At 43.8% G+C, this 22,496-nt stretch overlaps 1 protein-coding gene across 6 annotated transcripts in view; it reads left to right on the top strand.

Moving 5' to 3' along the window:
• The window catches only part of WIPF1 (WAS/WASL interacting protein family member 1), a 125,335-nt gene that overhangs the window by 9,001 nt on the left and 93,838 nt on the right, over positions 1–22,496 (top strand). The window contains exon 1 of one of the 6 annotated variants that reach the window (XM_077448043.1): positions 11,169–11,233. The exons of 4 other annotated variants lie outside the window; for them this stretch is intronic. The gene's annotated coding sequence lies outside the window, so the exon portion shown is untranslated. Of the gene's footprint in view, positions 1–11,168; positions 11,234–22,496 lie in introns of those variants that run through there. One more of the 6 variants, XM_077448047.1, reaches the window with a different exon arrangement.

The following is a 22,496-nucleotide window of genomic DNA, read 5'->3' as shown; positions in this document are numbered from 1 at the left end:
TCCACAGTTTTTATTTTCGTTTTTTTGTTATAGTTTCTACATTTTCTCTAAAGTATCCCACTTTTTAAGCAACAGACCCTTTTTTGCAGTAAAACCCCTCTGTCCATCCTTACGCCTCAATTATCTTTTTTTTAGTTTGACCTATAGTCCTTAATATTCCGAGGTATTGGAGATCTCCTATGCTAAGTCCATTATACAAAACGTAAAATGGAACTAAACTGTTCTATAGTTTTCAGTCAAGGAAGCTGCCATCTCGGCCTCTGTCCAATCTTCAACTGCCATGATGCTGCACGTGTGATCAGTTACATCTGCCATTTGATGGTTTGACAGTTTGGTTGTGAACACAACCAATGTGACAGTCACATTCCCTGGAATGTAACAGTTTTTTTAAACTGTTAAAGTGGAGTTCCACCCAAAAAAAAAAAATGTCATTAATGTGCATGAAATAAATAAAAAAAAACATTTGGAGAAAAACATTTTTTCTTTTACTTACCTTTTTATGCCTGTTGCTATGTGGTCCCTCAAAATCTGCCTCCTTCATCACCTCGGCTTCTGACGTCACTTCCCTCGGCACCTCCGCTCGCTACTGCTCCTGGGAGATGTGTGTCATCATTTCCCAGGAGGCAGTGGGCAGCCCCGAGGGCTAGGTTGCCATAACAACGGGGCGGGCACTTCGGACGACACTACCCGTTGTTATGGCAACCTGTATGCTTTACAGTGCCGCTACGGCGCATTACTGCGCATTTGCGAGAACAGGGCGTGCATGCTGGTTGCTCAGCTGCACCGTATCCCCAAACTAAATGCTTGTGGGCTTCGCATTCTCACAAGCGAAATGACAACGGCCAGCAATTAATTATATAAGTTTATTTTGGCTATTAAAGGGGACGAATTCATCCAAAAACATGAGCATTAAATAGCAATGTCAACTAATAAAATGTTGTTGTTTTTTTAATTAGTAAATGTAGTTGGAACTCCGCTTTAAATCGATGGGTTTAGTTCCGCTTTAAGATTGAATTCCAGGTATGGCAATCTTTGGACCAAGATAGAGATGTATATGAGATACCTGTGGGATCCCTATGGAAATCACTCTAGCAGGCAACGTTGCTACAGTGATTCAACTATTTTATTATTATCATTATACAGGATTCATATAGCGCCAACAATTTGCGCAGTGCTTAACTTGCTTCCGGGTCCCTTTCCAGGCAGCTGTACTTCTGCTTTCTGGAAACAGGAGGTTGCCTATTCTGCACAGGTGTCATTCGGAGAATAATTTTAATTTTCTCAATCAATGCAAGTGTTCTTTGATTAGACAAGGTAGAGATTATGTCAACTTAGTCAAATCATAGAACGCCTTGTATTCATTGAGTGAATGCAAAAATGTTCCCTTAATTCTGCCAATGCAGAGCAATCAACTTCCTGCGTTTACAATGCAAGGCATGCGCTTGGCATGGGACTTGGAAGCTAGTGGAGATAACTGGAGTAGCAAAGTCTACTGCTGTGATTTCCAGCTTCTAGGGCAGTGATTCTCAACCAGGGTTCCTCCAAAGGTTGCTAGGGGTTCCTTCAGCATTGGGTAATTTCTACCTCTCAGATAAGTTCCCACTGACTCCATTGATCTTTTTAGCTATCTGTCAGGAGGTAGTTCTTCCCAATGACCACAAGTGTAAGGAACATTCTTCCCACTGACCATCACACTAATGTATCATAAGTTGTAGATTTCTAATTTTTAGCATGGGTTCCCTGAGACCGGAGAACTATTTCAAGGGTTCCTTGTGTTAAAAAGGTTGAGAAAGGCTGTTCTAGGGGGATCCCATAGGTATGGCACATACATACGTACATTGGTCCAAGCTTGTAAAAATTGCCATAACTGGAATTAATCTTTGAAGTTGAATACCTGGTATGGATTTTATTGCACAGTTACATTGGTCCAGCTTGGACCAATGTAAGTATACATGTGCCATACCAGTGAAACTACTGTGGAAGTGGAGAATTACTGCGGTAAAAATCACTACTACGGTTATTGCCGCTGTCAGACAGGTCTTGTCTCTTCACAGATCACTTTTAATTTTTCTCAATGAATATAATCTTTGGCCAAGGTAGAAAGGTGGGACGGTGATGCCATGGGATCCAGAAGACAACAACGTTGATCACTGTAGTAGTGGCCTCTACTTCAGTGATTCCTTCCACAGAGATCCTACAGGTATGGCATATGCAGCATTGGTCCAAATTGAACCAGTGTAACTATACAATTAAATACATAACTGGATTCAGATTGACCCACTGATGAGGATGGAGGAACTTAATACACATCCCAAAGACACTAACTAAAAATGCATAGCTGTTTGTAGTGCCTAATAACCAGACTTTTTTTTTTTTTATATTCTGAACATAGGGCATAGGAGGGGGGAGGAGTATGCGCACTGGAGGACACAGGAGGGCGAAAGAGTAGCTTGACACTCTAGGAAATGTCAGGGATGTCATGCAAGGGTGACACCGTGGGACAATGGAAGTAGAAGGAGTCACCCAACACCTAGACAGTGGCACCAGTGCTGAGGAGACAACCTGGATTGGATGGAAGAAAGCATTGTACACATCAAGAGGCATCATGTAAGGTAAGGCCTTTTACATACTGCAGCTTGAAAAACCACAGTACAGCATTTATTTTTATTTATTTTACTAATCTAAAATGCAGTCCAAGCGCTGCATATCCTTAAGTGAAAAAAAATATAGAAAAATCTGCTTTCCCGTCAGTACTTTACGCCAGTAAGCACAAATACATGCAAATGCGCACGACTACCTGTAACACAAACTCCTGAAACTATGTCCAGAAATGCTGGTGCTCAAACATCAGTACCGTGTGCAAGAGGACTAAGTCTATAAAGAAACATTAGGGGAAAAGAATGTAGGCTTAATTGTCACTGCTAGAATAAGGGGCAGTTGAACTGGGGCCTCCAAAGTATGGCCGAGGGGGCCACATCCAGCATGCTGGGACATTCTTACCGGCCCACAGCTAGAGTCATCAGACTTGGTGCATGGACGGTATCTCTGCCAAAGCTTTGTCAGGTTGCATAACCTGTGATGCATACTCACCCCCACCCTGGCAGTATGCAGCGCAGGTCCCGCAGCCACTCCTGGCGTCTAGCCTCAACCATTGAGGTATTTCAGTGCAGACTGGCTGCACCTCCCGACTCCCATCCCATTGTTTACATTGGTGTCATTTAGCGCTGTAATTTTGCATACAGCGTGCCTGTGTAACAGTGGGGTGGGGGCCGAGACTGGGAGGTTCAGAAGATCTGCACTTACAGCACTGTGGTACTGTGGTACAGCGGTAAAGTACAGATAGACTAATGGGGAGGAAACAAATGTGCGGCATGGGGATGATGGGGATGGATTGGCTCTGTTTGATGTCACTGAAAGGGACATAGTTGTGTGTGTGTGTGTGTGTGTGTGTGGGGGGGGGGGGGGGTTATGGCACTGAAGGGGCCACAGTTGTGAGGGGGAATGTGATGGCTCTGAGGGTGTCACAAATGTGCAGGGAGGCACCGATAGGCATACAAATGTGTGGGGGGTGGTTCTGATGGGCACACAAATGTATGTAGGGGCTCGGATGGGCACACAAATGTGTGGCCGGGCTTTGATGGGCACATACATGTGTGGAGGGGCTCTGATGAAGAAACCAATTTGCAGGGATCCTCTGATGGGTGATAGGGACACAAATCTGTGGGGGGAGGGGGGGCTTATGATGGGGACATCAATTTGAAGGTTAGCACTGATAAGTGATGGGGACACAAATGTGTGTACTTACCTGAGTCCGATCTTCCTCCAGAAATGTGCACGAGAGCCTCGGCTCCCCGAGGACTCTCCCTCCTCATTGGCTAAGACAGCAGCATGAGCCATCAATCACAGCCAGTGAATCAGTAAGGAGAGGGGGCCAAGCTGTGGCTCTGTGTGAATGGACATGCATAGCCGTGGCTTTTGAGCCCCCCATTGCAAGCTGCTTGCTCTGGGGGCACTTGACAGGAGGGAGGGGTCAGAAGCTCCAGTGGGGGACTTGAGAAGAGGAGGATCGGGCCTTCTCTGTACAAAACCACTGCACAGAACAGGTAATGGCCCATATATATGCTCCGTATATTGTAAAACAGATCATGCGATTTTTTTCGCTTAATAGTCGCAAGTAGAAATGAAATAGGTTACTAAAGTTATGAAAGCCGAAAGCGCTATTTTTGTCCGATTTTCAGATCGTGTGTACGGGCCATAAGTATGACATGTTTGTTTGTTTTTTTTTCTTGACTTTAATATCACTTTAAGCTGCTGCATGAGGCTACAGCATTTAGCTGCAGGAGTAGGATACGTATGCACCATCCAGCCCCGCTACCAGCAACCTGGCAAATGTTATTTTATTCCGCTGCTGCGGATTTATTTATAAATATTTTTTTTCCACCCATGAGTATGTCTTAAATATACACTGTGGCCCTCAAACTGAAAAGTTTGGAGGCATCTGGTTTAGAAGATAGGGCCAGTTAAGGGAGGTACAGGACAGGATTTTTACTTGTTTCCAGGCTGCAAGCTCTGTGTTGAAAAAAATAACACCGAAAACTAACATACTGTGATCAAAGTGTCCTTGGATGTTTTAAAACACTGTTGGATGATTCAGCCCTCTGGTGTCCATCCAAAACTAATGTGTCAGTTTTTATTGGACCTAGCTTTCAATTCAAAGGTTTTCTGGGGCCTGCTAGAAGGTCACCTTTGGACCTACTTGTGTGGTCCTGTGTGTGAACCTTTTTAAATGTGCAACTTAGAATTTGAACTCATCTTAGAAAGCAGTGCTATGGGAGTGGTAAAGTTAGCCTTTAACTTGTGAAGGGTTACACCGTTCCCAAACTGTATGATTAACTGGAATGGCTTTCATTTACTGAGCTGGAACCAATAACCAGCAGCATATCAAATGTTTCTTGCATCAAAAAGTCTGTACTATGAGCTCTGGAGGTTTGATATGCATGCTGACTACGGGTAAAAACAACAGCTCTTATTACTGACACTTTGATAGATGAGTCTCAGCTAATATCAGACTGAGCCCCGTAGTTTATAGTTTATTAATCAATATTTCATCTATTGCTATATATAGTTACATAGTTAGTCAGGTTGAAAAAAAAACACAAGTCCATCCAGTTCAACCACAAAAAAAATATATCATACAATCCCATATACCCAGTTCTATACCCACAGTTGATCCAGAGGAAGGCGAAAAACCCCGGCAGAGCATAATTCAATTTTCTAAAACAGGGGAAAAAATTCCTTCCTGATCCCCCGAGAGGCAATCGGATTTTCTCCGGGTCAACTTTACCTATAAATCTTAGTACCCAGTTATATTATGTACATTTAGGAAATAATCCAGGCTTTTCTTAAAGCAATCTACTGAGCTGGCCAGAACCACCTGTGGTGGAAGTCTATTCCACATTTTCAGAGCTCTTACTGTGAAGAAACCTTTCTGTATTTGGAGATGAAATCTCTTTTCCTCTAGATGTAAAGAGTGCCCCCTTGTCCTCTTTGTTGACTGTAAAGTGAATAACTCAACACCAAATTCACTATATGGACCCCTTATATATTTGTACACATTGATCATATCCCCCCTTTATCTCCTCTTATCAAGAGTGAATAAATTCAGTTCCTCCAATCTTTCCTCATAGCTGAGTTCCTCCATGCCTCTTATCAGTTTGGTTGCCCTTCTCTGCACTTTCTCCAGTTCCCTAATATCCTTTTCGAGAACTGGTGCCCAAAACTGAACTGCATATTGCAGATGAGGTCTTACTAATGATTTGAACAGGGGCAAAATTATATCTCTCTCTCTGGAGTCCATACCTCTCCTAATACAACAAAGGACTTTGCTCGCCTTGGAAACCACAGCTTGGCATTGCATGTTATTATTGAGCTTATGATCTACCAAAACCCCCAGATCCTTCTCCACTATGGATCCCCCCAGTTGTACTCCCCCTAGTATATATGATGCATGTGTATTCTTAGCCCCCAAGTGCATAACTTTACATTTATCAACATTAAACCTCATCTGCCACATAGTCATCCAATTAGACAGAGCATTGAGGTCGGCTTGTAAATTGGAGACATCCTGTAAGGACGTTATTCCACTGCATAGCTTGGTTTCATCTGCAGAGACGGAAATGTTACATATATCTTATATTGCAGGATGCACTGCATAGAGTCTATGTGTGCCAGTACAGACAAAGAGATAACCAAGTACAGTAGGACCCTAATTTGCAAGCATAATTCATTCCACAACCATTTGTTCATATAAAAATTATCAAAATATGAGAAAAATATATTAATACTGTAGTAGGAATACTACTGTACTGTACCTCTGTGTTAAAAAAAAAAAAGAAGAATCACAGTTTTAATGTAAAAAAAAAAAGAATTACACTCTGGAGCTCATCCATGTAAAGCCGCTGTGTATATTACAGTAAAGCAGCTAGTGTACAGTATAAAGCGATATATATGGCCAGAGGTTCGGGGGCAATGGTGGCTCCTAGCACTTTCTAGGGAACTCTGAGACACTCTGTAACTTTTGACATCACTTCCGGGTGCTCTGAACGCATGTTACGCCCATCCCACCCAGATGGGTGTGTCTCTGGGTGTCTTCGACAGCTTTACTGTATATATACACAGCAGCATTACATGGATGAACACCAGATTCCTTAACATTGTGAGTGTAATTCTTTTGTTCTTACAGTAAAACTACTGCTCATATATAAACACAGCGCTCGTATATCAAGACAAATAAAAAAATAAAAAAAGTTGCGCGTCTCCCAAAACACTCGTATACAACGTTACTTGTAAACCCAGGTATTACTTTATTCTATGCAAGCAATACTGGGGCTTATCCATGTCAAACCATGGACTGTAGACATGACAGTTGGAAGATAATATTTTTTTTATTATGTGGAATTGATATAGCACCAACAATTTATGCTGCACTTTATATACTACACATTTACATTAGTTCCTGTACCAAGGAACTTACAATTAATGCTGCATATACACTACCGAACTTTCCGGCAGAAAAGGTTCCGACGGTCTTCCCGATGGACTTCCGAACGAACGGACTTGCCCACACAGGAACGGACTAAAGTCTTTTCGAAAGTCCGTTCGTTTTGAACATGTACGATGGGGCTAGAAAAGGAAGTTCAGTAGCCAATAGCCAATAGCTGCCCTTGTGTCGTATTTGATCTGTTGGACCAGCATACAGATGAACGGTTTTCCCGATAGGAATTGAGTCCGTCAGACAGATTTGAAACTAGTTCTATTTCTAGGTCCGTCAGATTTTTTTTAAAGAAAAACGATTGGACTATCCCCCACACAATCAGATTATCTGACGGAATGATTCTGTCAGGCCTAGTCTAACGGAAAGTCCGGTCATGTGTACGCAGCATTAGGGTCCTTATATCACAAATACTGTAGCTAGTTTAGACAGGAGCCAATTAACCTACCAGCATGTCTTTGGAGCGGGGGTGGAAACACCCACAAGCACAACATGCAAACTCCATTCAGGCAGTGTCCTGGTTGGGATGTGAACTTGAAACCCCGGTACTGTAAGGCAGGCCATACAAGGTTTGAATCTCGGGTGAGATTCAGACCATTAATGGGCAAGCTGAATGTACCCAACTTAGGTACAACCAGCCTGTCGGATTCTCTTGCGATTATCGTGAGGGGCTTATCATAGCAATAATCACTGTGTTCTCATGGCAGGACTGGCTTTCCCTGCACCCCCTTCTGACAATCGCTGCGTCCCCTGTCAGCATTGTCTATGTTGATGGGGGAAACCTGGGGTTGCAGGAAGGAAATTTGCACCGTGTATGGCCAGCCTTAGACAAGTGCTTACCACTAGGCCCCCGTGCTTTTCAATTTGTTTAATAGTTTTATGTTGGCATTTTCTGCTAGCATAGTTTTCATCCATTAGCCCTACAATACATAAACAGCCACATCATATGGCTGTAGTTGAAGCATGCAGTAATCTCACAAAGTTCTATCCCTCAGAAATTTTGAAACCCATGGGAATCCTGGGAAACTATGGGCTGTTGGAAAGCATACACCATTGCATTGTGGTTTAGTGGTATTGGACATAAATAGCAGCATATTTGATTATAGAGTTTTTGTTTTTACATAGGCCTTAAAGCTTAACTTCAGGCACCAAATATTACCATGTACAAGTAACAGTGATACCATCCCTGTGCTGTACATAGCCTGTGCAGAGTGCAGAGCTGTGGGAGGGGCCGAGCAGATCTGTTTACAGCAGGCTGCCTGCAAAAAATGACAGGGGGGCGGATACAAGACCAGTCACCCTGCACAAAGGGAGAATAGCCATGACCAGTCTTTATTGCAGAAAGCTCCTCCACAAAGGCAAGATTTTACCCCAGATTGGTCAGGACCAGTGCCACCATAAGGTGGCTTAAGCAACTGCCTTAGGTCACCAGGATGGGGGGGGGGGGGGGGCATTAAAATCCAAAATAGACAAAAATCCTTGCACGAGCCCTGAATGTGGACATCGCTAAATCCAGGAGAAACAAAGGGCATGAGCCCCAGAAGGTCAACAGACTGGGAATCTCAAGATGCAAAGCAGAGAAAGAGATTTGAATTATGGTGTGCCACCTCTTTCCCTGTCCCCGCACTTTTACCAATGTCCACTTGCATGTTGTCTATTAACAACTCCAGATATGCCAGTTATGGTATTAGTGCCATGCTATACAAAGCACATTCATTTAGTTATTCTGCAGAGAAGAATTTATTCCTGGCCAAGGGATTTCATATATGGGCATGTGAAATGTTCATTTTGATGCCAAGATGATAAATCCGCAGATTGGAATTTGTATTCCTGTTGTATTGGGCAGTGTGCATTCAACAGGCTTTGCATTCTGTGCTCGGGGGCACCCGCTGTATAAGGCAGCAGAGACAGCTGCTGACGGGTGTAGCAGAACACAGAACATCATTCTGTTACCAGTCACAGTCCACAAGTGAACGGACAGCTGTGCGGGAATTGACAGCTGCTTTTCTTAGGCAGCTGTAAGTCCACTTGTGCTGATTGCTGCTGTTCTAGTATTTAAAGCGGAACTCCAGGATCAGTAAATATGATCAAAATACACGAGATATTCTACCTTGAATCTTGGTGTGCATTGTGTAGATCCGGTCAGTAATATGTTCTTTCTGCAGGGGTCCGAATCTCATTTCTGTTCCGCAACTCAGGTCCTTCGCATCACAGCTGTTCCCCCCCTTTTACATCAGTGTTCTTAGTCCCTTTTTCACATCACAGACCCCCCTTTCACATCAGAGCCTCCCTACTTATATCACAGCCCCCATTGCAATCACAGACCCTCTCACATCATAGCTCCCCCTTCCTCACATCACAGCCCCCTTGCAATGACAGACCCCCCTCACATCACAGACCCCCCTTTCACATCAGAGCCTCCCTCCTTATATCACAGTCCCCCAACATCACAGCCCCCATTGCAATCACAACCCCTCCTCATATCACAGACCCCCCTCACATCATAGCTCCCCCTTCCTCACATCATAACCCCCTTGCAATGACAGACCCCCCTCACATCACAGACCCCCCTTTCACATCAGAGCCTCCCTCCTTATATCATAGTCCCCCAACATCACAACCCCCTATTGCAATCACAACCCCCCCCTCATATCACAGACCCCCCTCACATCACAGACCCCCCTTTCGCATCAGAGCCTCCCTCCTTATATCACAGTCCCCCAACATCACAGCCCCCATTGCAATCACAACCCCTCCCCTCATATCACAGACCCCCCTCACATCACAGACCCCCCTTTCGCATCAGAGCCTCCCTCCTTATATCACTGTTCCCCAACATCACAGCCCCCATTGCAATCACAACCCCCCCTCATATCACAGCCCCCTTGCAATGACAGACCCCCCTCACATTATAGCTCCCCCTTCCTCACATCACACCCCCTTGAAATCACAGACCCTCCTCACATCACAGCCCCTTGCAATCACAGACCCCCCTCACATCACAGCCCCCATTGCAATCACAGATTCCACCCTCACATCATAGCTCCCCCTTCCTCACATCACAGCCCCTTGTAATCACAGCCCCCCTCCCATTACAGGCCCCTTGCAATCACAGACCCCGTCACATCACAGACCCCCTTTTCACATCAGAGCCTCCCTCCTTATATAACAGTCGCCCAACATCACAGCCCCCATTGCAATCACAGCCCCCCGCCCTCACATTATAGCTCCCCACTTCCTCACATCACAGCCCCCTTGCAATCACAACCCCCCACAACACAGCTCCCCCACCTTCACATCACAGCCCCCTTTGGAATCCCAGCCCCCTTTGCAATCACAGCCCTTTTCCTTATAACACAGCCCCCCCCCATACCACAGCTCCTCCTTCTCACATCATAGCCCCCTCCCCCCTCACATTACAGCTTCCTCCTGAACTGGGTTTGTGTGTCCATAAGTTAAACTTTGACTTTTTTTCAAATAACAAATATGTTATACTTACCTGCTCAGTGCAGTGATTTTGCACAAAGCAGCTGCGATTCTCTCTTCTCTTCAGGTCCCCGGCTGGCATTTCTGGCTCCTCCCTTTCCAGCAGTGCCCCCAGAGAAAGCCGTTTGCCCTGGGGGGCACCATTGCGTGCTCACTCCCGAGCCACTACTCTATGCATCCATAAGACACATAGAGCTGCAGCTCAGCCTTGCCCCCGCTCTCTCCTCATCCGGCTGCTGTCTCAGCCAACAAGGAGGGAGAGTACCCATACAGCCGAGGCTATCATGAACATTACTGGATTGGAGAGGGCTCAGGTAAGGATTGGGGGGCGGGGGGGTGCTGCAAACAGAATGTTTTTTACTTTCATGAATAGAATGCCTGAAGGTAAACAAGCTTAGAACCACTTTAAGGTTTCCCAGTAACAGGGTTACTTTTTTTAAATATTCATTTTTTACCCTCTCTGAAAGTGTTACATAGACGTTTTGCTACAAAGTAATGAAAGTACAAAAAGATTTACTATCAAATATGCAATGTGGGAAATACAAAGTAAATAAAAAAAAAAACATGAAGGAACTGTGTTGCTCATCAGTTTTCTTTCTTTTTGGTTACCAAGTGTCTGTCGCCATAACAGGAAGAGAAAGGATTTGCACATAACTTTGCAGAGAAGTAAACCACTAAGAAGTGAGAAAACACAGGGTAAGCTCGTTTGGCAAGGAGCTATATATAACTGAAATTTAAGTATATGACCTGCTAAAAGATGTGTAACTCTGCACAGTCCATCTTCTTATAAAGATACATCTGCCAGGCAGAAGAGGGTGCTGTTAGAAACCACAGGGCCCCATACAGCCAATGTTTCAGTTATGAATGGACATAGTGACCATACAGCCAATGTTTCAGTTATAAATGAACATAGTGAGGGATTGGTACCGATCACTGTTCGTTCAGGAAAGGAAGGGGCTGGTAAATATTACATATTTACCTGGCCCTTCCACCACTCTCAATCTTGAAGGATCCTATGGTGTGCTTGCACCTGCCTGTGGGAAGAAGAGGGGGGAAGCCAGCAGCGCTGAGGGGGCAGAGGAGGCACACAGGGGGGCCTGGGCAGCAGGGGGAAATGTATGGTGCACAGGTAGGGTGATCATTGTGGTGGAGGGGGCGGGAAGCCATTACTAGAACCGATTCTTTGTATGGCTATCTCTGCAGCAGCTGAAAGCCAATAGAAGGGAGAGGAGAAGAAGCCATCATTCAGCTGCTGCAGAGAGATCCATACCAGGGATTGGTTCCAGTAAATGCTCCCCTGCCATACCAATCACCCTGCCTGCCCATATCTGATTCACCTTGCTACCTGGGCCACCCTGCTGGTCAGGGCCCCGTATAGGAGGACTGAGGTATATATACAGCCCTACCAGGCAGGACAGTCAGGTCTGAAGCTGTACTGAGTTATGCCTTGTACACACTTTTCATTCAGTTTAGCGGGTTGAACGAAAAAAACAAACTGAGGAGCTCCCAAGGAGGTCTCTATACTAACTATGTGATGTTAGTACAGCCAGGGCCGTCTTTAATATTGATTGGACCCTGGGAAAAAAATTCTTCTTGGGCCCCCCCCCATGCAATTTCAATCTCCACCTGCTCTGAGACATACAATAAATAGTAGCTAGACTTAAAATTAGTTTACTGTATCAGATCAGGCAGACATTGTGATTGGTTGCCAGCAGTTACAGCATATCATTACTGCTTACTGACTGGTTGCTAGAGGTTACAGCACACATTATAGCTCACTGATTAGTTGCTAGAGGTTACAGCACATCATCTCCTCACTGCGGGGGAGCATGATATACATATGAATGCTGCCTTTATTTACATATCAATGCTGCCGGCCGCAGCTATTTACTTGAATGGCAGTTATTTACATGTAAACATAGGGTCTGCAGATGAGTCATCTGTACACAACAATAGGACAGAGCTGGGCAGCATTAGTACCAGCACTTCACACTGAGATATCGGGACACAGCACAGGACTAAAACTTCAAGGGAAAAGGGAATTTAAACTAGGATAGTTGGCAAGTATGAGGCAGCTGCTTTGGGCCCCACAACAATGACAGGGCCCAGGGCAGCTGCCCCTTTTGCCCTGAGTACAGCAATATTCCAGCTGAGCTATTGTGTTCTTACAGGGGGACTGCCCCCCACACATACACAAATGTCGGACTGGTTTCTGTTGAACTGGCTAATATTCGGTCATGTGTACCAAGCTAATTCCACCCTTCTGAGCATGTGTCATGTTACATCCATTTTTAGGGTACAACTTGAAACATGGTCACATTCAACAGTGCCTCCACCCTCAAATCTCTTCCCTTACCTTAATTGTAAGGTGCTTCTCCTTGCAGCGTCCTTTGTTTTCTTTAAATTGAAGAGTCTATGCCTGACTTCACTCAAAGAGCCACATCATGCATTCACAGATCTGTAATCCCATCCATTATCCATACGTAAGCAGCACTGTATTCATAATTGTTCTTACATGCTAACCTTATTTAAATGCATAATACACATGAATGAAAATGAAATGTCACAATAAATCCTTATTCCTGTAGAAGATTTAACTTCAAAGGAGCCTGTTAGCCCTTGTACACACGGTGAGACATTCCGACAACAAAATCCGTTGGATTTTTTCCGACGGATTTTGTCCGAAACTGGTTTTGCATACACACGGTCGCACAAAGTTGTTGGAAAATCAGATCGTTCGGAACGTGATGACGTTATTTCGTTACGACAGGACTACGTTCAGGCTAGTAGCCAATAGCTTTGGTCTAGGAATTTGATCTGAGCATGCGTGGCACTTTGTCTGATCGGAATTCTCTATAAACGATCATGCAAAGTCCGATCGGATCATGTTGTCGGAAAATTTTATAGCCCAGCTGGAAAACTTTGTCGGTTGGATATTCCGACGGAAACAGTCCGATGGAGCTCACACACGGTCAGATTATCCGACAACGCGGTCCGATCGGACATTTTCTGTCGGAATGTCCAACCGTGTGTACAAGGGCTAACAGTGTAATGACTTAATCATTTGTATCTTAATTATGTGAATGTATGGAATTATTTTAGGTTAGTACATAAGAATAATGATGAATATAGTGCTGCGTATGTGTGGATATGTGGTTTGAGCACATTGAGTGCAGCTGATTCACATACAAAAGTTGTGGTTTTATTAGTTTACAGGATATGGTAAATAAGTTGATAGTGTGGGCATTTTACCACCCACTGCCACAGCAGCATAAGAACTCAATGGATATCAATTGAGTACAAGTGCAGTGACATCTCCGTTGATTACTTCCTCCAACTCTATAAACAAACTCGGTACCTACATTCAGACCTAGGGCTGGGGGAATGGGTTGAAAGAGCCTGTGTATTGAAAACGCAATGAAATCATTGCGATTTTAATGCTTTGTAGGCTCCAATGCACAAAATGTATAAATGCACCTTTTTTTTCTTTTTTCAATATTGTTGCTCTAATTTATTTTTTACAAAAGGCGGAATGTGCATTTAAAGGAGATCTATGGTCACAGCATACAATTTCATTTTATAACATCAGCATTATGCATATAACAAACATTAGGTATTTTTGATTATTCTGTGAATCCTGAGACACAGCAGTGCCTACTCACAGTGCATAGCGATGTGGGTCACAGAATTCAAGGATTTAAGCCCCCCCTGCCCCAAAGAATTTGCCCAGGGTCCAATTAATATTAAAGACAGCCCTGGTTAGTAGCACTCAGTGCATCATCCAGCCACAGCAGCTTTCAGCCACTCATAGGGGCCTGTGCCTTTCTCCTGCACCTAAACACTGAGTTCTTATGCACAGGGCTAAATGTCTAACATGAAAGAGGCCTAATTTGGCCAAACACATTCCAGGTGCATAAAAACAAATTGCTAAGCCCCCCCACCACACCAGTGCGACTTGTCATGTGATTTGATAGTTTCAAATTGCATGACAAGTCGTACCCTATTGTCCGTGTCACAGGAACCCCATCACCCTCCGTTTGAGTGCTACCGTCAGTACACTGCTTTCTCCAATCTGGACCTTCAGATAGTGAAGATTTTGAAAGTAGTTCCTGCACTACTTGTGCAAGACTACTACTTGTACTTCTGCAAGAAGTGGCACAGATGTCTTCCAAGTTTCACATAAAGTCGCATTGCCATGGACCTTTAAAACTGTGCGACCTCAAGTGAAGTAGAATGATTTTAAAGTTGGATTCAGTATGATCCAGTCATACATGGGTCAAATTCCAAACTAATTTTCTTTCGAAAATCGAAATTTGAGTGATCGGCCATGTTGGAAATTTTTTGAAATACGAATTTCTAATCAATGATTGGAGCCTTTTTTTTGGAGTGGCTGTACGATGTAAAGCACCCAGCACTTTGTCATTGGTACTTTCATAATGGACTATATTATATTCATTATATTGCACTTTGTACTATATTTTAACACTTGCACTTTATCGATGTTCTATATGCAGCCTGATTTGTTAGTTTGAACTCATGTGTATTTAAAGGTACAGTTCACTTGTTTACTTTATCGCTTTTCATATGCTATTATTTTTTTTGGATGCATTTAGAGTTGAATGTCACTTTAAAATGGAGTCCCAATAAAAAAAAAAAATAAATAAAAAAAAAAAGGCAGCTACAAATACTGCAGCTGCTGACTTTTAATAATCGGACACTTACCTGTCCTAGGGTCCAGCGATGTGGGGGGGGGACGACGAAGCCACACTCATCTCCCCCTCCTCTCTGCGGCACCGGCATTGTCCCTGTGGGAGCCTGACTGTGGCTTCACAGCTGGGCACACGCTGCGCATGCGTGAGCCACAGTGCGCGATGTGACTGGCCGGACAATCAGCTGGGACCTGTGATGTGTCCCAGATGATTGCCAAGGGGGAAGGGGGAGAGGTGATCTCCCTTCCAGCAAAACCACCCCCCCCAGGAAAAATTGACATGCCAAATGTGACATGTCAGGAGGCCACCTCCCTTAAAGTGTAAGTTCAATTTTTGGGTGGAACTCTGCTTTAAGGAACAGCATACTATGTTGTATATGTAATCCTTGCAGTGCCTGGAGAGTCCCACTGCAAAGGATTTTGTTGTCCCTGGAGTTCAGCTTTAACTAGTTTTTGTTGATCATACTAGGTGCAGGTTTGCCTAAAAAGGAACAATAAAACATATTTTTTTTATCTCTATGGGTGACTTGCAAATATTGAACTGACTTGGATAAGCACAGTACACTGTATTTGTTAGTTATAAAGTATCTTTGGTTGTACACTGTGTTTCAGGAGATGTCTGCATTGAGTTTGAAATGGAAAGTTTGGAAAGTTTTTAGTTAGCTCGAATTTCCTGCCATGACGTATATAGTAGCAGTTAATACAGAACAGCTCAAAGCTACAGACTATTTGATCTCAGAGACAATCTTTATTCAAAAGCTGATAATTTCATTTTGGGTGGCGAGTAATTAGAGTCTCACATGCAGAATTGCACTCGGCAGCTTAGTTTTGATGTCAAGGTCAGCATTGTTTAAAGCTCATTTAAAAGCTCACACCTTTTTTTTTTTTTTTCTCTTTATAAACTTTATATATAATTGTTTTCTGCTTTTGTTTTGAATGCTTTAAATAATAAAAAAAAACTATTATTAAACCCAAAAGCAAATATTTATTATATTGGATTGGTAAACTGCATAACAGTGCATCCGGACAGTATTCACAGCGCTTCACCTTTTCCACATTTTGTTATATTACGGCCTTATTCCAAAATGGATTCAATTCATTATTTTCCTCAAAATTCTACAAACAATATCCCATAATGACAATGTGAAAGAGGTTTGTTTGAAATCTTTGCAAATTTATTAAAACTAAAAAAATCACATGTACATAAGTATTCACAGCCTTTGCTCAATGCTTTGTTGAAGCACCTTTGGCACCAATTACAGCCTGAAGTCTTTTTGAGTATGATGCTACAAGCTTGGAACACCTATTTTTAGGCAGTTTTCCTATTCTTCTTTGCAGGTCCTCTCAAGCTCCATCAAGTTGGATAGGGAGCATCAGTGCTCAGCCATTTTCATATCACTCCAGAGATGTTCAATTGGGTTCAAGTCGGGGCTCTGGCTGGGCCACTCAAGGACGTTCGCAGAGTTGTCCCATAGACACTCCTTTGTTATATTGGCTGTGTGCTTTGGGTCTTTGTCCTGTTGGAAGAAGAACCTTCACCCCAGTCTGAGGTCCAGAGCAGGTTCTCATCAAGGATGTCTCTGTACATTGCTGCATTCATCTTTTCCTCAATCACAACTAGTCTCCCAGTTACTGCCGCTGAAAAACATCCCCACAGCATGATGCTGCAACCACCATGCTTCACTAGAGGGATGGTATTGGCCAGGTGATGAGTAGTGCCTGGTGTCCTACAGATATGAAGCTTGCTATTCAGGCTAAAGAGTTAAATCTTTGTTTCATAAGACCAGAGAATTTTGTTTCTCACAGTCTGAGAATCCTTTAGGTGCCTTTTGGGAGACTCCAGGCAGTCTGTCATGTGCATTCTACTGAGGCGTGGCTTCCATCTGGACACTCTACCATATGGGCCTGATTGGTGGAGTGCTGCAGAGATGATAGTTCTTCTGGAAGGTTCTCCACTCTCCACAAAAAACGCTGGAGCTCTGTCAGAGTGACCATCGGGTTCTTGGTCGCCTTCCTAAGGCCCTTCTCCCTCGATCGCTCAGTTTGGCTGGGTGGCCCGCTCTAGGAAGAGTCTTGGTGGTTCCAAACTTCTTCCATTTAGGGATGCTGGAGGCCACTGTGCTAATTAGGACCCTCAATGCTGCATAATTTTTTCTGTACCCTTCCCCAGATCTGTGCCTCGATACAATCCTGTCTCGAAGGTCTACAGACAATTCCTTGGATTTCATGGCTTGGTTTGTGCTCTGACATGCACTGTTAACTGTGGGACCTTATATAGACAAGTATGTGCCTTTCCAAATCATGTCCAATCAACTCAATTTACCACAGGTGGACTCCAATCAAGTTGTACAAACATCTCAAGGATGATCAGTGGAAACAGGATGCACCTGAGCTCAATTTTGAGTGTCATGGCAAAGGCTGTGAAGACTTATGTACATGTGATTTTTTTTTTCTTTTTAATAAATGTGCAAATATTTCAAACAAACTTCTTTCAAGTTGCCATTATGGGGCATTGTTTGTAGAGAAAAAATAATAAATTTAATCCATTTTGGAATAAGGCTGTAACATAATACAATGTGGAAAAAGTGAAGCTCTGTTAATACTTTCCGGATGCACTGTACATGTGTTAACATAAATTTTTATGGGACCCAAAATGCATATTAACAAAGGAAAATTAATTCACGGAGCTTCACAGATATATAAATGAGCTAGACAGATTAGTAGGATGAGTTCTAAATAGAATTGATTGGTTAGTAGGATGAGATATGAATGGATCTGATTAATTACGGTAGTAGGATGAGATATGAATGGACCCGACTGATTAGTAGGATGAGATATGAATGGACCAGATTGACTAGTCAGATGAGATATGAATGGACCAAATTGATTAGTAGGGCGAGATATGAATGGACCTAATTGATTAGTAGGGCGAGATATGAATGGACCAGACTGATTAGTAGGATGAGATATGATTGGACCTGATTGATTAGTAGGATAATATATGAATGGACCTGATTGATTAGTAGGATGAGATATGAATGAACCTGATTGATTAGTAGGATAATATATGAATGAACATGATTGATTAGTAGTATGAGATATGTATGAACCTGATTGATTAGTAGGATGGTTCTGTGTTTTATGTGGTAGCTAAATGCCCCGCTCTGCTGTGAACCATTTGGTTTTGAATGCACCTGACAAATGATTGGCAATGCATATTGTTGGTTGCTTGATGTATAGGCTAGATTTGACCCAATGTAGATATGTGCTCAAATGAGTTTTTGTTTCATATTACTCCAATAGGAACATGGGCAGCATAATTTACAGAACAAGGTCCTTCGACACATACAAGGCAAAGATGCCAAAGTGCACTTATATGTATAATATCCTGGGGAGTAGATATTATCCATGGGAGCACACTGGGGATCAGTTGCACTTTAGGAGCACCCCGAGGCTCAACCATCAGTCTGACAGCCAATCCCACTTCACTAAGTGCTATGGCTCAAAATGAACCAACTGTGAAGAAACATTGAATAATTATGATACTACCAGATTACATCAGAGTCCCAGGACTGTCTTCTTTCGTCATGGTCCCTTCTGACAGTTAATGGAGCCTGTTTAACACAGAAAGTACCTCTAATAGTCTTGTGGCTGATTAAGGACAGGGAGCCCACTACTAGTGAGGAGATTAAAACACAAAATAAAGAAGAGCATGCAAGCTTCATGTAGATCAGCAATTCTCAACCAGGGTTCCTCCAGAGTTTGCTAGGGGTTCCTTCAGCATTGGGCAATTTCTGCCTCTCAGATAAGTTCCCACTGACACCATTGATCTTTTTAAATATCTGTAAGGAGGTAATTCTTCCCAATGACCACAAGTGTAATGACCATTCTTCCCACTGACCATCACACTAATGTATCATGAGTTGTAGATTTCTAATTTTTAGCAGGGGTTCCCTGAGATCGGAGAACTATTTCAAGGGTTCCTCTGTGTTGAAAAGTTTGAGAAAGGCTGGTGTAGATAGTGGTTAGCATTTCTTCCACACAGTTCTAGTTGTGCATCCTGACCAGAACACTGTCTGTATGGACATGGAGTTTTCATGTTTTCCCTGTGCTTGCTTGGATTACCCTTGGGTACTCCAGTTTCCTCTTAAGACATGTTGGCAAGTTAGTTGGCTTCAGTATAGATTGGAAATTGTAATCTCCTTTGGGACAGGGACTGATGTGAATGTACAGTATGTAAAGCACTGCTTAAATTGATAATACTATATACATGACTATAATAAATACTAAGAGGGAGAAATGTTTGTCAGCGGGGCAGTCATGCTAAGCCTTTTGTTGGAAGTTCTGCTAAAATTTGCATATGAATCCAAAGAGAACAAGCAAAAATTCCCACATTATAAATATACACTGACTTTATTAAAACAGTTAGATATTTTGCTAATAATAGGGAAGTACGCTTGATTTTTGCACCCTTTGTGAGAAACAAGAAATAATTGCATTGTATTGGCTGCTGAGGGTATGTTGGTATACTAAGCTAAGCACAGGCAGTCCTGGTCTATATGTTTTTCTGCCATTGAAATGCATGTTTGCAGGTTTAAAGGGATTGTCTACATTTCCCTTTTTTGTTATTTTTTTTGTTTGTCTATTTCTTCTTGTCTGTAGGGGACCTCTCTCTAGAGTACCATCTATCAGCTACAGCAGTATACTGTTCTTATCAGTACTGATTATTATACCTCACAAAGACATCATGGCGAAGTGGTTATAGCTGTGTTCCTCAAACCATTCTTAAATTTACTCTATATTGTCAACAGTATTGGGACATCTGCCTTTACACAAATAAACTTTAATGGCATCCAAACCCGATAGTTAACTTTGGGATGAATTAGAGCAGAGACTGCAAGCCAGGCCTTCTCGTTCAACATCAGTGCCTGACCTCACAAATACGCTTCTGGAAGAATGGTCAAACATTCCCATAGACACACTCCTAAACCTTGTGGACGGCCTTCCCAGAAGAGTTGAAGCTGTTATAACTGCAAAGGGTGGGCCCACTCAATATTGAACCCTACAGAATAAGACTAGGATGTTCATGTGTGTGTAAAGGCAGGAGTCACAATACTTTTGGCAATATAGTATATCTGACCAGGCCACCTTCTTCCATATTCCATGGTCCAGGTGCCCATTGCAGGCATGTTTGGCTGTGGACTCGGGTCAGCATGGGCACCCTGACTGGTCTGCAGCTACAGAGCCCCATAAACAACAAACTGTGATGCACTGTGTTTTCTGACACTTTTCTATTGGAACCAGCATTAACTTTTTCAGAAATGTTGGCTACAGTAGCTCTTCTATTGGATCGGACTGTACAGGCCGGCCTTTGCTCCCCACATGCAACAGCAAGCCTTGGCCGCTAATGACCCTCTGCTGGTTTGCCAGTTTTCCTTCCTTGGACCACTTTTGGTTGTTCCTCACCACTGCAGACTGGGAACATCCCACAAGAGCTGAAGATTTGGAGTTATGACCCCGTCATCTAGCAATTACAATTTGACCCCTTTCAGAGTTGCTCAAATCCTTATTCTTGCCCATTTTTTTCTGCTTTCAACACATCAACTCCAGGGACAACATGTTCAATTGATACCCAATATATCCCTCCCACTGGCAGTGGTCATAATATTATGGCTGAATAGTGTATAGCCCAATAATATATTTTCCTTTCTGAATATAGCATACACCTTACTCAGTGTTTTCTATTCAGTTAGGTGAACTGACATTTGATAGCTGTAGAAAAGTTGCATCTTGCAGCATAAATATGGTAAAAGGTGTTCAGTGGTGCTTGTTAGATGGAAGAGTTAAAGCTCAACTTCAGGAAACTTAAAAATGATCCCTTGCATTGGGACTGGCACCTGTAGTACAGGGGTTAATTGCTCGTTTAGGTCGAAGGGACTTGTTAAAAAAGATCTAACTACTGTATCCTCCATGCTGCTAGACTGGTCCCTATCTTCTTCTCCATGCTCCAGCAATTTAAGATAATGACATTATCAAGACTAGTGGTCTTTAACCACTTGCCGACCGCCGCACGACGATATACGTCGGCAGAATGGCACGGGCAGGCATATGGGCGTATATATAAGTCCCTGCCTGCCCGCGGGTGGGGGGCCCGATCGGGCCCCCCCCCGGTGCCTGCGGCGGTCGGCATTCCGTCGAGAGCGATCCGGGATGAGGGGGCGGCCATTCATTCATGGCCACCCCCTCGCGATCGCTCTCGACGAATGGAAATCCCCGGTGACATCACTTCCTCTCCTGTAATGTAAACACAGGAGAGGAAGTGATGTATTCTCTCCTCCGTGTCGGTATTTTTCGTTCCGACACGGAGGAGAGCGGATCGGTGAGTTGCACCAACACGACACTACACAGTAGAACATGCCAGGCACACTCACACCCCCCCTTTACCCCCCGATCACCCCCCCAATTACCCCTGCCCCCCAGTCACAGTGACACCAATGTAATTTTTATTTTTATTTTTTGCATTGGTGTCATTTGTGACTGTAATAACTGTTAGGGCAGGGGTAATTGGGGGGGTGATCGGGGGGTAAAGGGGGGGTGTGAGTGTGCCTGGCATGTTCTACTGTGTAGTGTCGTGTTGGTGCAACTCACCGATCCGCTCTCCTCCGTGTCGGAACGAAAAATACCGACACGGAGGAGAGAATACATCACTAAGGCTGGGTTCACATTGCAGCGGTTTATGAGAACGAATGTGATTCGCACCGCACTGCAGTGCAAATCACATCCGATCTCTGTGCGATTCGAGTTCAGCCATTCGCCGCACCCGCCGCACCCGCCACACCCGCCGCACCCGCCGCAAATTCGCACGGGACCCTTTTTTTGGCCCGCAGCAGAATCGGATCGCATGGGTGTTCACACCATGCGATCCGAGTTTGCAGATCGCACTGCGATATGCGAACTGATCTGGGGGTGTCAGTAACATTTCACTGACACTCCCAGCAGTTCGCATAGGGCAGTGTGAACTGCCGCCGGGAGGCATGCGATGCGGGAACCCGCCGCGGATTCGCGGCGTTTCCGCATCGCTCCAGTGTGAACCCAGCCTAATAAGCGATCATTTTTCTGATCGCCGTATTAGTGTCACAGGTGACGCTAGTTAGGCAGGTAGGTATTTAGGTTCGCCGCAGCTTTTTATAGCGCCAGGGACCCCCATATACTACCGCATAAAGCCCCCTGATTGCCCCCTAGTTAACCCTT

Source organism: Lithobates pipiens, unplaced genomic scaffold (assembly GCF_037356315.1).
Source record: "Lithobates pipiens isolate NorthernLeopardFrog02 unplaced genomic scaffold, aLitPip1_a1.2 Scaffold_22, whole genome shotgun sequence".
NCBI classification, from domain to species: Eukaryota; Metazoa; Chordata; class Amphibia; order Anura; family Ranidae; genus Lithobates; species Lithobates pipiens.
This window is presented reverse-complemented; position numbering and strand designations above follow the sequence as displayed.